Here is a 16,491-nt window from a genome sequence, read left to right on the forward strand (position 1 = left end):
TATAATGGTGCCAAAACTAATAATTACAAAAATGATGCCTTGTAGCTAACAGTTTTTAGTTATTTGCTATGCACCATGACAGTTATAAATGTTTCACAGGGTTTTTTTTACTTTAGCCTCTTCAAAAGTCCTATGGTTTTGAAGTGTTATTATTATGACCCTCAAATTAGAGATGGCAAACTAGAGCCCAGGGAGATTAAGAAACCATCCCAAGTTATATGTCTGGAAAATATGAAAGAGAAGATTAATTTAATCTTTGAATTAATATGGCCAAAATTGTGAGCATGCCAGGGAGTATAGGAAAGCTTGGATTATATTATGATTCAAGTGATCCTGAATTTCTGTTCTTCTGCAGAAGGCAAAGATGGGAAATGCAGCCACTCTACAGGGCAGGGAGGGACATCAGGCATTGTAAATGAGCCATGTAAGTAAGCCATGTGGTGTTCTTTCATGATGTAAGCACGAACTAGGAAATTCTACCTTTATTTCTCCTCTTAGAAATATTAGGAAGTTTTAGTACAAGGGGTCAAAGCAAACAACGCATCATCCTGCAATTACCAAGGGGTTAGGTATTGGGTACACAATATAATTAAAGCAGTTTTTTCTTAGCATCACCAATATTGCTGTTTGTGTTATAGAAGCATCCTCTGCTTACTAAATTACATAATCTCTATAGTGGGCTTCCTTTTCTAATTAATAATTAATATTGTCTCCAAGGCATTTATTCACTTAGGGGTAAAGGAACCTTCTGTGAGTCTACCTTTAAATTACTTGTATAGATTCCTTACTTCTGCTTATTATTTCAGGCAGAGTAGTGTGAACATAAATTTCTCAACAGTAGAAGATGCTATTGTGACAAGTAAAATTAAAAAGGAAAAAAATACTATTTAATAATAGCCAGAAATCTAATGGCAAACTTGAGACATCTCTTAAGAGTGGTAATATTTTTGTTTCTTATTTTGTTGCTTTCCTATACCTACTCTAGCCCCCTGGATGACATGGTAGAAAGAGGAGAGATATTGTAGTGAAACTTGAGTAAAACTCTTTTCCATCCTTTATTAATTGCATTGACCTGGAACATGTTAATTTATTTCTCAGGGATTTCTTTACCTGAAGAGTTGAGATAATGTTGTTCCTTAAAATGAGCAGATTAAATGAGATTTAAAAAATACAAGCACCCAAAAGTATGTTGAAGATGCTTAATAAACTTCCTAAAACACTTCCATGACCAGTACTCAAGTTACTATATTTATAGTTCCTCCTCTAGGTCAGTGGTTGCAAACCTACAGCACACATGCCACAGCAGTCTGTTTGTATCATTCAAAGCTCTAAAAGTTTCACCATTACTGCTCTAGGTCTTCTTGCCTATTTTTGTCCATGACTTCTTTGTTTAAAGTTATTTCTAAAGATGCTTGGATCTGTTTACTGACCTATTCTTTTGCTACCTATTCTAGTATACTAAGAGGCTGCTATATAAAATTTCCTAAATGCCTTTTATTTTAATAAGTTTTTCTCTCATTATAAAAGTAATACTCCTTATTATGATACTTTAATAAAAATATAAAGAGTATAAACAGTGAAATGTATTACCATTTCCATCTTCTCCCATTCGTCTTCACAATGCCTTGAAGATTTACGTTGAAATTATCTCAGGTCATAAGTCCTCAGAGGAAAGGAATTTTAAATCTTACAGTAATGGAGCCACAGAGAAATTGTACATAAATTAAACAGCAATTTAAGAAACAAATTTTAGACAAAAACACATCCAAAGATGTTCTTTCTTTTATTTTCTTCTTTCCAAGGCATGTTGTTTTCAGTGTTACATGCTTACCATGTTAATAAATGAAATTACAAATTTTACCAGCCCAAGAAAAATATTCCCCGTATCTACTGAGCACTGTCACAAAGAATAATTAAAATTAGCTCTGCGATTCTTAATACTCATCTAGTCCTAGACAGTTAGTTTTTCTTTTTCCAAGTCATTTTGTGGGGCTTTCAGCTATTGTCCAGAGGAAATGAGACCTAGGTCAAACCTGGTTAAACAAACAGAAGTTTATTTTCTCTTCAGAGCAGTGCTGCAGGCAAGGGCAATGGGGTCTGAACTTCTGGTGGTTCTTCAGGCAGACTGAAATACACAGTTTGTTCAGTGGTTTATTAAACTCAAGTTTTACAACAGAAAGCAAATTATCTCTGAGGGAACTTTGTCACTGGGGTGCCTGTTCAATAGAGATGTCTCTTGCTGCCACAGAGACTACATGGAAAGATCAATGACAGGTTTGCTTGAAATCACCCTTGGAGTGCATCTATTCTCATTGACCTCCATTTAAATTTCTAACTCAGAACATCTTTTTTTTCCCCTTAAGATGGGGAGCAAAACCATCTTCCAAGGCTCTCCAGTGACTCTTTATAAATTGTACATTACCACAAAACAATCCTTCTCTCTGTAAGTCAGGAGAATTCACTCCTTCATATCAGGCATTTGAAATTAAACTTGTAAACTCATGAAAATTCCAGGTAAAAGTTCAAATGCCCTTTGGATTTTGTTTGAATAGGTAGCCAAGATGATTCAAACCACAACAACTGCTCCACCCCCACAGTGAAAAGTTTTGGTGTTATTGGCAAGAGGTAGGTCTAGCATTTTAGGGTCAATTAATCTGCTTGGCTTTTCTAACTTCTGAACTGGCACAAAGCCAGGGACCCCTCTACTAAGTCCATATGATAATCACAGGCTAGTTCTCCTCTTGAGAAGTTGAATGTGCAGATCGTATCTCTGTCTCTTCCTTGTTACCTCTCGATTCCTGTGAGGTCTTGATGATTCCATGAGTGTTATATTCCAAAACTAGGCTGTATTGCTGACCCCTCAGGGACAAGTAAAGAAACTGCCTTTCTCAAAAGCAGTTCAACTTCATGCAGCTTAGAAAACCATAAGTTGGCTGCAGTACCACTGCCCCAAGTACAGAGGAATAGAGCTTCCCCCAGCACAGAGGAGGTGAACCTTCTGGGCCACCGTTCCACCACCCCAAGTGCCCAGGAGCAGAGCTACCCCCAGCTCAGAGGAGGTGAACCTTCTGGGCCACTGTACCACTGTCCCAAGTGCAGAGGAGGTGAGCCATGCAAGCACCAGCAACACACATCATCCCCCCACCTTGAAATAAGAAGACACGTAAACAACTCTCAAAACCAGACTTCCAGATCACCTAAAGCAACCTCAAAGGGAAAGGAGATGGAACAATCTGATACTCAATCACCCTGAACTGGAAACAAAAGAGGATTTGGAAAAAATGAAATCAGAAATAATTTCTCAGATATCAGCAGAGATTGTGTCCATAGTGCAAGACATAATTAATAAATCTAGAGAGGACACATTAAAAAATAGAGGAGCTGAGGAACATGACAGAATCCCAATACAGGACACAAATGGAATCCATAAAACATATGCAAATAGATATTCAGGAGATTAAAAACACCATTGAAAATTTATGCATCAGAATGAGCCAATGCGAGGACAGAATTTCAGATATAGAAGATAAGCTTGCAATTAGTGACCAAGAAAAGAAAAACTTTAAAATAGTAAGGGACCACAAGAAATCAATCCTGCACCTGTTAGATGATGCAAAGAAGAATAACATAAGATGGATCAGAGTCAATGAAGATACAGGAGAGAGTGCAGACAACATAAAATACTGTTCACGGAAGTGAAGGCAGAAAACTTCCCAAGCAGAGGAAAAGACATACAAGCATATAGGACTCCAACTAGCCTTGACTAAAAAAAATCTACACATAGGCATATAATAGTTAAGATTCCAGAAACCCAGCAGAAGAACTAAATTCTACAAGCAGTTAGAGAAAAGAAACAAATCACATACAAAGGAAAGCCCATCAGAATCACAGCAGACTTCTCAATGCAAACACTCAAGGAAAGAAGAGCAAGGAGTGACCTATTTCAAGCCCTATAGGAAAACAGCCTCCAACCCAGATTGATGGACCCTACAAAACTATCTTTCAAAATTGATGGAGAAATAAGATACTTTCATGGCAAACGGCACCTTAGGAACTTCATGAATACCAAACCAGCACTCCAAAAAATTTTAGACAATATCCTAGGAAAAGACAATGAGGATCACAACCCCAGGAAGCCCAGCAGAATGAATCCATCCGGTGTGACAAGAAATGAAATGCAAAGGGGGAGAATCCAACAAAAAGAAAAAGTCATAACAATGATAAGTCAATACAGATCAGTTATAACCACCAACGTTAATGGTCTCAATTCACCAATCAAAAGAAATAGATTGGCAGAATGGGTCAAGAAGCAAGACAAAATGATATGCTACACACAAAGAACACACTTAATTCAAAAAGAAACTCATAAACTGAAAGTTAAAGGGTGGAAAACAATACTCCATGAGACAGGAACCTGAGAAAAAGCAAAGTAGCTATCCTCTTTGCTGATCAAGTGAATTTCAAACCAACACTTATTAAGAGAGACAAAGAAGGACACTACATCCTTGTAAAGAGAACAATCCAAGAGGAAGAGATGACAATCATAAACATAAATGCACCAAACATTAGTGTGCCCAACTATATAAAACAAATACTAAGGGACAAGAAAAATCATATAAGCACTAATATAATAGTAGTAGGGGACCTCAATACCCCACTGTAACAAATAGATCAACTAGACAAAAAATAAGCAACAAAATACTAGAACTCAAACTCTAGAACAAATGAACTTAACAGATGTTTACAGGGTGTTCCATCCCACAATATCAGGATACACATTCTTTTCAGCTGCACAAGGGTCATTTTCCAAAATAGAACACATACTTGCTCATAGAACATGTTTAAGTAAGTGCAAAGGAATTGAAGTTATCTCCTTTATATTATCAGACCATGGTGTGATGAAATTGGAGATCCATAGCAAAAGAAACCCCAAGAATAAACACAATTTCCATAAACACATGGAAATTGAACAACACACTTCTGAATAACCAATGGGTCACAGAGGAAATTAAAGAAGAAATCAGAGAGTTCCTACAATTAAATGACAATGACAGTACAACATATCAAAATCTATGGGACACAATGAAAGCAGTCTTACAAGGGAAATTCATAGCAGTGAATACTCATATTAGGAAAACAGAGTGAGCCCAATTCAACAACCTGATGCTGAACCTCAAGCTTCTAGAAAAAGAAGAGCAGGACAAACCCAAAGCTTATACAAAGGAGGAAAGTAAAAAGATTAGAGCAGAAATCAATGCAATGGAGACTAAAAGAAGGATACAAAAAATCAGTGGAGCCAGGATCTGGTTCTTCAAAAGAATAAACAAAATTGACAAACCCTTAGCCAACCTTATCAGGAAAAGGAAAGAAAAGGCCTAAATCCATGCAGTTAGGAATGAAAAGGATAAAATTGCAACAGACCCAGCAGAAATACAGAGGATCATCAATACCTACTTCGAGAACCTATATGCCAATAAGGTGGAAAACACAGAAGAAATGGACAGATTCTTATATAAGTATGAATTACCAAAGTTGAACGAAGAAGACCTAAAAATTCGAAACAATCCAATATCAATCAATGAAATTGAAAACATAATTAAAAACTTACCAACTAAGAAAATCCCAGGTCCTGATGGCTTTACTGCTGAATTCTACAAGACATTTACAGAGGAACTATTCCCACTAATGTTTAAACTCTTCAGTGAAATTGAAAGGGAAGCAATACTCCCAAATTCATTCTTGGAAGCAAGCATCACCTTGATCCCCAAAGCACAGAAAGACCCAACCGAAAGAGAGAACTATAGGCCAATCTCACTAATGAACATAGATGCAAAAATCCTTAATAAGATAATGGCAAATAGAATGCAAAAGATCATCAAGAAGATCATACACCCTGACCAAGTGAGATTCATCCCAGGAATGCAGGGATGGTTCAACATATGCAACTCAATCGATGTAATACACTGTATCAATAGAGCCAAGGACAAAAACCATAGGATCATCTCGATAGATGCAGAAAAAGCATTTGACAAAATCCAACATGCATTTATGATAAAAAAAAACCCTACAAAAAATTGGAATAGATGGTCTCTGCCTCAACCTGATAAAAGCCATGTATGAAAAACCAACAGCCAATATCATACTAAATGGTCAAAAACTGAAATCCTTCACACTAAAATCAGGAACAAGACAAGGATGTCCACTACCACCACTCCTGTCCAATATAGTCTTGGAAACATTAGGCACAGCAATTAGACAAGAGAAAGAAACAAAAGGAATAAAGATAGGAAATGAAGAAGTCAAATTGTTATTATTTGCAGACATGATACTCTGTAAAAAAGACCCCAAGAACTCCACCAAAAGTCTTCTAGACTTAATAACCAGATTCAGTAGAGTAGCTAGATGCAAGGTCAACACACAGAAATCAATAGCTTTCCTCTACACGAACAACAGACTCACTGAGACAGAAACAGGGCAAACAATTACTTTCACAATATCATCCAAAAACCTGAAATATCTAGGAATTAACCTAACAAAAGAAATTAAAGCCCTCTTTTCTGAAAACTATACCACTCTGAAAAGAGATTGAAGACGATATCAGAAAATGGAAAGACATCCCTTGCTCCTGGGTAGGAAGAATCAACATAGTGAAAATGTCCATATTTCTAAAACTGCCATATAGATTCAATGCAATCCCACTTGAAATCCCAACAGCATACTTCATGGACCTTGAGAAAACAATCCAAAAATTCATTTGGAACAAGAAGAGACCCAGAATAGCTAAAGCAATTCTAGGCAACACAGACATGGCAGGGGATATCACAGCCCCCAACTTGAAACTATACTACAAAGCTACTATGATAAAAACAGCATGGTACTGGCAACGAAACAGACCTGAGAACCAGTGGAACAGATTAGAAGAGGCAGAAACAACTCCAGACAAACTCAGCCACCTCATCTTTGACAAAGATGGAGGAAAGATAGCCTCTTTAATAAATAGTGCTGAAAAAATTGCATTTCAACTTGCCAAAGATTAAAACTAGACCTATATCTCTATCCATGCACTAAACTAAAATCAAAATGGATAAAAGATCTAAATATTAAAACAGAAACGCTGAACCGGCTGGAACACAGGTTAGGTAGAACTCTTGAAGACACTGTTGTAGGAAAAGATTTTATGAACAGAACCTCAGTTGCCCGTGAACTAGCACAAACAATCAACAAGTGGGATCTCTTCTTATTAAAAACCCTGCTGCACTGCTGTTGGGAGTGTAGACTGGTGCAACCACTGTGGAAATCAGTATGGAGATACCTCAAAGAACTAGGACTGGAAGTCCCATTTGACCCAGCTATTCCCCTGCTGGGGATCTTCCCCAGTGAATTAAAATAATCCTACCACAGTTATATATGTGCACCCATGTTCATAGCAGCACAATTTGTAATAGCTAAAACTTGGAAGCAGCCCAAATACCCAGCGACTGGAGCCTGGATAAAGAAAATGTGTTTTTTTAAAAAATAAAATGGAGCACTACTCAGCCATAAAAAATGAGAAATTAGAGACATAGCTGAATGGGTGCACATTGAGGCAATACTCTTAAGGGAAATAAATGGGACACACGTGTGTAAATACCAAATAGTTTCTCTAGTGTGAGAAACTGAAAGTGTAAATAAGGACTAAAAGGTATAATAGATAATGTGAAATAGGAGAAAAAGGGGAAAAGGGGAAGGGGAAGTGGGAGGAGTAGGGGAAAGGAAAGAAGGGAATGGAATTAATATGAGAAAATGAAAAAATGGAAACAAAGTCTTTGTAAATAGGGAGGGATGGAGGGGTTGAAGGGAGGGCAGGGGAAAGGGGAAAAAATAAGAACCAAAAGAGATTATGTAAAGGTGCAAATTTCCAATGATGAATGTCATTATGTTGTATACCTAAAATGTACCAATAAAATTAATTTTAAAAAACAGATGAGAAAAAAAAAGAAAAAGAAAACCTAGGTCATAGTTTTCGTCTAGGCCTCTTCTAATTTTGGCTATAACTTTAATATCAAAATAAGTATTAACTATCCAGGGTAGCCAAAAAAGGAACAAGTCAGAGACCTAATTTTGTCTAACAAACAAACATACAAACAAACTGGGTTATTTAAAGAATAAATTGAGATCTCAGGAAAGACTTAACTGTTTTCTCCTGTCCTACTTTTTACACACTATCCACTGCTGTACAAATCCTCCGCAGTTGATTGTTAATCCATCACTGAGAGAGCAGCTGTGTCAAGTCTCTGCTAGGCATTGATGGGTAAATGGGCCAGGCCTTGCAAAAACAGGAAGGAGACTGAGCATGTCAGGTGGTGCCAGGCTCACAAAACCAAAATCTCCTCTCCAGATTCCCCCTTCTACTGCTTCTCTGAGGACCACAAAGGTGGTCCTGAGGCCACTGGATCATCCAGAGCTAGCAATGCTGGTGAATTTTCCTTCATGACACCTGTTGTGGGTTGAATAATATTCCCCTAAAATTCATATCCACCCAGAATTTCTAAATGTTACCTTATTTGGAAATAGGGTTTTTAAAGATGTAATCAAGCTATGATGAAGTCATACTGGATTAGTGTGGACCTTAATCCAGAGAATTTGAGTATAGACACATGTACAAAGGTAAATGGTATGAAGAATCACACAGGATATTACCAAATGGTAAAAGATACAGAGATTAATGTAATTTTTCTACCAGGCAGGGACCACCAAAAATGGCTAACGGCCCCCAGAAACTTCAGACCCTCCAGCACAAACCTCCCTGACTCTCCTCTCATTTTTGACTTCAGCCTCCAAAATGTGCCCTCATAATAAATAAATGCCTCTGATTTAAAGCTACCCAGTTTGTGGTACTTTGCTATGGCAGCCTTAGGAAACAATGGTAACACATAGTATCTTCTAGGGCTGTGTTCTCCTTGTGTGGTATATCTGGGGGTCTGGAGCAGGCAGAACTGAAGAGGAGGGGAACTGTGGCTTTCTGCCTAAAGGCCTCCCCAAATCTTTGCTCCATGCACTCAGCAGATGGTGGCAGTTTAAAGTAAGGAGTCACAATCTCAAAGGTCCACAGGGACCAGGTCGGAACTTTAACGAGAGGTTCATCTGCTTCAAGGGGCTCCTTTTCCTCTCCTCCTGCCTGTTGGTGCCCTGAGGATTTGTTACTGGTATTGCCCTATGTTTCCATTTTTATTCTTCACCAGGAATGAGCATTTATGTGAAATCTCCCAGTCATCTGAATTATAAGAATATTCAGTGCAGAGTGAAGCACATGCATTTGGGGCTAGGTAGCCCTTGCTTTGGTCTTCCAATGAGGGGCTGAGTGGGTTGTGGAGATCCCTGAATGATATTAGCGCACCACTGATGCCCCCTGGGGCCAGCAGTCCCCTACTGCTGGAGTGGAGATGCCTCTGACAGGGTCACCATGCTGCTGGTTTGCTGAGCTGAGAAATAACAATATTTATGTGTTTGGTGTTTTATTGTAATTTTTTTCACTCTTCAAGAGAATTAGCCTCTCTTGTAATATATAAATATAGTTTCACTTTCAGGGTTTCAGGTTCATACATGATTTCTGGAAACTTTCATGTATATAAAAAAGGAGAAGCTTGGTACAATTTAATATTCTTACATTGCACAGAATCATAAGTAAGCTATGTTATCTCAGATCTAACAATCATAAAGATAGTCTAAAATTTCACTAAACAGTTTGGAACTTCCATTCCCTTTTTGTCTATTTGCTTGCTGAAAGGATATAATCATTCCATGATTCTCCCCTTTGCAGAAAGGGACAGGTGAGTTTCTAAGTTGCAGTCTAAAGAGGTTTAATTATAAGGAAATATTTTAAAGTGACTGAAAACCAAGTGAAGATGCACTGTCCCCTTTCCCACTGGCTGGGCTTCCATGCAGAACTGCTAACAAAAATCAAAGGTCACCATTTTGGGAAAACCCCCCTCTTCAGTATGACAGAATATTGTGGAGTTGGCAGCTTTTGTCATCTGTTACTAAAGCACTCAAAAAAGAAGAGATCAGCATTTTTAAAGGTCCCCTGTCCCCAGACTAGTTTTGAATTATAGGACTGACAAGGTCAGCTCTTCAGTGGCTGCAACCCAGAGCCTCAGACTAAGAAAGAGAGTCAATTTATCTCATCATTTCAGATGTACTCCTATCCACTGTACATGTGAAATCTCCAGTGACTGTGGGGAGCAACTGATTCTTTATACTGCTGGTAATTTACTGTGTTGTGAATTAGCTGACTTCTTTTCATGTAGGGAAAATTAAGTTCTGTGTTATACCTTTATTTTTATTACTTGCTGCTTTATCATCTTTGACTCTTCTCTGATATTATCAGTGATTTTTTTTTTAAAAGCCCACAGGTAGGTCAAGGCTAACCTATTCAAAGACAGGGATGGATTTACATTTTCAGTTCTTTTTATCTACCTCTGTCACTATTCATGAACATTTAGAGGAGCTTAAAGTTTAATATCAAGCTAATAGCTACAGGTCAGTCAATAGACTAACATGAGAGACTAAAATGAGAGGTCACACAAAGGAAACTTTGAGATCTTATCAAGAAATCAGCATGAAAATAAAGCTGTCCTTATACTCACTATGCTCAATGAGAAAAATGTAGAAATAATAGTTGAAGAAACTTTTTTCTAAAGTGGTATAGCATCAGATTTAAAGGAAGCAAATATCTAAATATTATTGATTTGCATTACAAAAATCATTTGAGTTAGTTTGAATAACTAAACTAGCTCAAATAAGAAACCCTTCAAATTCTAGCTCTATAACTAATTCCTGGTTCATAAAATATCCCATAAAACAAATTAAAAGCAATATGTCAAAGTGTATCCTTAGTCTTTATATGTAGCTAAAGAGTTAAAATGATACAGCCACATATGATGAAACATGATGTCAATTTATTCACAATCAGAACTCAGTACTTCCTCCTCCATATCAGATAGCATTCATCAGTCTTCTAACAGTAAGTCTATATAAAGTCATCACATAACCATATGCACCTGAACAAGTTCAGTCATTTCTTGAAAAAATTGTACTCTTCTAGTTATAAGGGCTAAAAGCCCAATTCCCAATGTCTGCTATTTTTGGCTTATCCTGTATATAAACCAGGGCATCTAAGGCATGAAGAACAACAGGAGCTCAAAGATGTCAGAAGCACCACCACCACCCCAGCCAATCTCAGATTAGGTTTTTGCTTGGCTTCCCTAAGGCATCCTTTCTTTGTATAGCAGGCAAGATGACTGCCAGCAGTTCCAGATTCCTGTCTTCCACATATAACAATCTGAGCAGAAAAAGATAGTCTCTTCACAGAGCTGCTGGTTGTGGTGACATGCTTATCCTTAAACCAATCATTATAAGACAAAAGAATACTGTCTCTGTATTGGCCAGAACTGAGTACTTGCTCATCTTTATAGCTAGACAGTGTATGATAAAGCTTTCTCGTTGAATAAAGCAGTGCCCATTCTACTACACACTATAGAAATGTGTGCATTGTGGTATATAGCACATTAAAATTATTTCTAACTATAATCATCTAAAATTTTGATTTATTATAGCTTCTTGAAAACAAAAAACTTTAATCTGCACATTACTATTTGCTAGCGAAGACCTAATTGATAGGGAGTATTTAGTAAATATCCATGAATGACTGAGTCTAATATTTCATTCCCTTCTATGATTACTTGGGCTCCTTGTCATCCAAGGAGCCTTAACAGAGTCCTTTTTTTTTTCCATTAAGTTTATTGGTACATTTTAGGTATACAATACAGTTACATTCATCATTGAGATCTTGTACCTTTACATAATATATCTTGGTTCTTATTTTTTCCCCATTCCTCTGCTCTCCCTTTACCCCCTCCACCCTTCCCTATTTACAAATATTTTGTTTCCACTTTTTTCCTTTTCTCATATTTTTTCCCTTCTTTCCTTTCCCCTACCCTTACCACTTCCCCTACTCCTTTAGGATTTTTCTTCCTATTATACAATATCAAGTATACATTTTGATCCTTATTTACACATTTAGTTTTTCACACCAGAGAAACTATTCGGTATTTACACATGTGTGTCCTGTCTTAACAGAGTTCTTTATGGATGCTTGGAACAAGTCCAGGAGAGAGCAGAGTTCTACTTCAGCATATTTGGCTGATGCACTTAGTTGGTATACATTATGTGCCAGGCATTGTTTTAAGCACTGTGCATCTTAAGAGCAACATTACTAGATACAGTTACTTTTATTATTCCATTTTATCAAATAAAGGGAAGGGAAGGGGACATAAAAAGAATTAAGATGTGTTACATAAGGGTACCAATTCCCCCATGAAGAGTGTAAATCATTATGGACTACAAGCATGTAGTAATAAAAATTAAAATTTAAAAAAATAAATATATATAGGGCTATATTTACATAACAAAAATCACACATCTCATAAATAGCATGATTTGAGTTTTAGACATAAAACTAAATTAAACCTTAGATTTAAACTTGGTTCAGTTTTGAAGTTTATGTTCCTAGCCACTAAAATATGTTGCTTGAATAAGAAAGTAGTTGAATTTTCACAAGAGAACAGTTCCTGGAATACCACATTACCGCTTCTACAAATGGTCTCCTTCGTTGAACTTCTCTTGTCTTCATTCTAACATTTAAAATCTTACCTCCTTATAATAAATAATGTGAAATAGGAAGAAAAGGGGCAAAGGAGAAGGGGAAGTGGGAGGGGTAGGGGAAAGGAAAGAAGGGAATGGAATCAATAAGAGAAAATGAAAAAATGGAAACAAAGTCTTTGTAAATAGGGAGGGGTGGAGGGGTTGTAGGGAGAGCAGAGGAATGGGGAAAAAATAAGAACCAAGAGAGATTATGGAAAGGTGCAAATTTCCAATATTGAATGTCATATTGTGTACCTAAAATGTACCAATAAAATTAATTTTAAAAAATCTTACCTCCTGGTGAATAAAAAAGGAAGGTTATAGCCCAATGTTAGTGAAATTTTAAAAATGAATAGTACAACATTTTGTAAAATTACATTATCCTTTCAGAAAGCCCATATGAAATTGAATATGGAAGCTTTGCAGCCAAGAGGCATAGAGCACCTTATGCTTGAATGTGAGGAGTGAGCTGGGTCCCACAGCTGAATAGCAGCAGTATGTCGGGTAGCTCTAGGACAGTGGAAATATCAAAAGCAGCAATGGAAATGATGGCAGGAAAAATATTTGTAGAACACTTTTCAGTTCACTGGACTTTTTATGTATTTTACATCAGTATTGACAACATTCATCATAATATCTTATGAGAATAAAAATTTAAAAACAAGTTGATGTACACCAGTAGTGTGATTTGAAGTAATTTTGACTTCTCCCCAGGAGACAATTGACAGTGTCTGAAGATACTTTTGACTGGCCCAACACAGCAGGGGGAGCTGAGCAGCTGTAGTCTAGTGGGTAGAGGAATGGGATACTGCTTAATATCCTGCATAAGACAGAATTATCTACTCCAAAATGTCAGTACTTCCAAGGTTGAGCAGCCAGGTCTTAGATGATAAATAATTTGGCCAGGTGATATACTTGACAAGTATCAGAGTTAAGGCTAGAACCAACGTCATCTGATAAAATCTCTTCACTTGTTTCTTTTCTTATATCCTTTAGCTGCTTAGAGTTTGATACATGAAGCAGATTTAGGTTTTTGGAATTACAAAGGTATCCTTTTAACTGGCATAAATTATTAATTGGTCTTTGTGTTTTGAAAGTGTCAGCTTACCCCTCAGAGCATTTTATATGCCCCAGGTCCATGTTACATTATAGGAGATGAGTACATATATATAACACAAATATCACCTCAGTTATTGAGTTCTCATATACCAACATTTTGCAATTTACAGAAAATTATTTTATAAATAGAAATATGATTAATTCCTTGAAAGGTATTTGCTATTTTTGAGGCAATTAAGATATGATCATTACTCTATTTTTCTCCATACATTTGCTCTTTGGCAAATGAGGTATCAGATGGTCTTTATTGAGCAACTGTTATGTGTGTCTGTGGTGTGAATGAACAGTCTTCCTTGTCTGTATCTTTTTTTTGCAACCAAAGCCTTGATTTAATTTGTGCAAAAGCATTATTTAAAATTATAATTTTGAGATTTTTTTTATTATGAAAAGTCAGTACATATGGACAAAAAATAATATGAGCTTAAAATTCATACATTTACTTGATTTATTTTTAGCTTGATCTTCTGTTGAATCTTTAGTGTTGTTGATTTTGGCTCCCATGGGTGGACAGACTCCTTTTTGCTGGGTGATTTAGGAGCAGAATTCTTCAATGAACATCTCCTACTTTTTTCTATATTGACAGTAGGAATTATATCTAGTATTAATACTGCTTCTTCATTTGTTGTTTTGGGTTCAAACCACTCTTTAATAGCCATCAATGAAGGCAGATTCTGGTGGACTCTCCAAAAACTTCTTTTCCTTAGAGGGCTGGGGATTTAGTTCAGTGGTTCCAGTGCCTCCCTTCAAGCACAAGGTCCCGAGTTCGATCCCCAGTACAAAAAAAAAAAAAAAAAAACAACTTATTTTCCTTGAGATTGTATAGGTTTTACGGCTTGTAAGATAGAAAGGCCCATGAACCCTGCAGCAGCAGTGTCAGTCCAGCCTCCACAGCTTGTGTGCTTCATCAGTGCTTCAGTGCTTCAGTGGCCACCCAGAGGCCACTGCCTACAGCCTCAGTTTCTCCCAGAAAGCAACATGCCACCAGCAGCAGGTGGAATCTTCCCAACTACGATCACCCTTGCTCCTTGTGTGCATCTTCTACATCAATTTGGAATGCCTGTTAATTTTTATATTGATCTCAGATTATCAGACATTATAGTCAACAAGCAAAATGAAGGCTGATTTAATTACTCTATTAAAAGAAAGTATGTTAAGATGTCTAATTTTCCTAATATGTACAAATGACTAAATAAGAGGGCACAGTTTGAAGAATAAAAGAGGACAGCTACCTAATAAATACCAGGAAACATGCTAGGAAGCTCACCAACCCTTTTCTTACTTTCAACCTATTATGTCAGAATTGTTAGTTTCCTTTCATAGATAAGGAAGCTTAAACTGAGAAAGGTAAGTAGGTAGAGATGACAGAACTCAAACAAGAACATTCATTCTTATGATTTCAGAATTCTTCCACTTTCACAACTTCTGGCTAACAAAATCCCAAGAACTTGGAAATGCTGCTTAGAAAAGCTATAGCTTCTCCATCCACAACAGGCTTCACAATTATACCCACAGCATCTGTGATCTGATGAATTTAAATCTTTACTTGTGCTTCTAAAATGCTGCATGAAAAGTTCTATTAAATGAAGCTCTGCTCATCCTACACTCCTTTGTTGAAATGTTTGAAAAGGACTGTTAAGACTAGCACTAGTGCCCTGCAACTCAGCCACTCTGAACTTCAACATCTTATCAGTTTTTCTCATAGGGTATTTATTTCTTTAATCATTCAGTCACTTAACAAATATATATAGGATGTCTGCTACATGCCACCCTGTGTACTAGATCCATAAAATTTAGTCATGAGACAAACACTGCCCCTGCCCTTAGAAAAGTTAATATTCCATGTAATGAAACAACTAACAAGTAATTGAAACTAGTTTGGTGGGAAGAAATAAAGTGGCTGCAGGAAAATAGACTAACATGGAGATCCACTCTAGAAAGTGAGACAAGAAAGGTATGTAAGTAAAGATACCTCTGTGTTGAAGTGTTAAGATTAAGAAAGTGCCAGCTATGGCCAGATGAAGGAGAATGGTGTTCAAAGTACATAGAATAGCAAGTGCAAAGGCCCTGATGTAGGAAAGAGTTTCAGATATTCAGGAACTTTTAGAGGCCAATGTAACTAGAGATTATTTGAAGCAAGAAATAAAGTAGGCAACAGAAAGGATTGTTAATTTATTTTTGTTTTAAACCTACATTCATTATGTCTATAGGCTCTAGTCAAGAATTTATTCAGAGTTTAATGGGGAACCAAAGATGGATTTTTAACCCTGGTGAGTGATAAAATCTGATTTATGTTCTAAAAGATCATCAAGCTACTGACTCAAGAATGGATTTGAGGGGCAAGAGTGGCAGTAGGCAGACCAAGTGAAGGGCTCTTCTAATAGACTTGATGAGAAGGTGGATGGAAAGAAGTGGTAATTTGAAATATATAGTAAAAATTTAACTGAAATTTACCTTGAGCGAGCTGCGTACTTTTTTTTTTTTTGGTACGGGGATCAAACTCAGGACCTTGCACTTGTGAGGCAGGCTCTGGAACCACTGAGCTAAATCCCTGGCCCCCTGTGTACTTTTTATTTTTCCAACTTGTCTTAATCCTTTGTATTTTATTCTTCAGCTAGTCATACTGAAAACAAGGTTCTGTAAAATCTTTCCTGTTTCAATTCTTGTATTTATTAGCAAAATTGTTTCCTTCCT

General features: G+C 36.9%; 1 protein-coding gene across 11 annotated transcripts in view; it reads left to right on the forward strand.

Annotated features, from left to right (window-relative positions):
- Cntn4 (contactin 4) overlaps nt 1-16,491 on the forward strand; it is a 955,384-nt gene that overhangs the window by 853,223 nt on the left and 85,670 nt on the right. The window lies entirely within an intron of this gene.

This window comes from Heterocephalus glaber, unplaced genomic scaffold (genome assembly GCF_053883595.1).
Source record: "Heterocephalus glaber isolate CG9 unplaced genomic scaffold, H.glaber_assembly_v1.0 deba00001472, whole genome shotgun sequence".
NCBI classification, from domain to species: Eukaryota; Metazoa; Chordata; class Mammalia; order Rodentia; family Bathyergidae; genus Heterocephalus; species Heterocephalus glaber.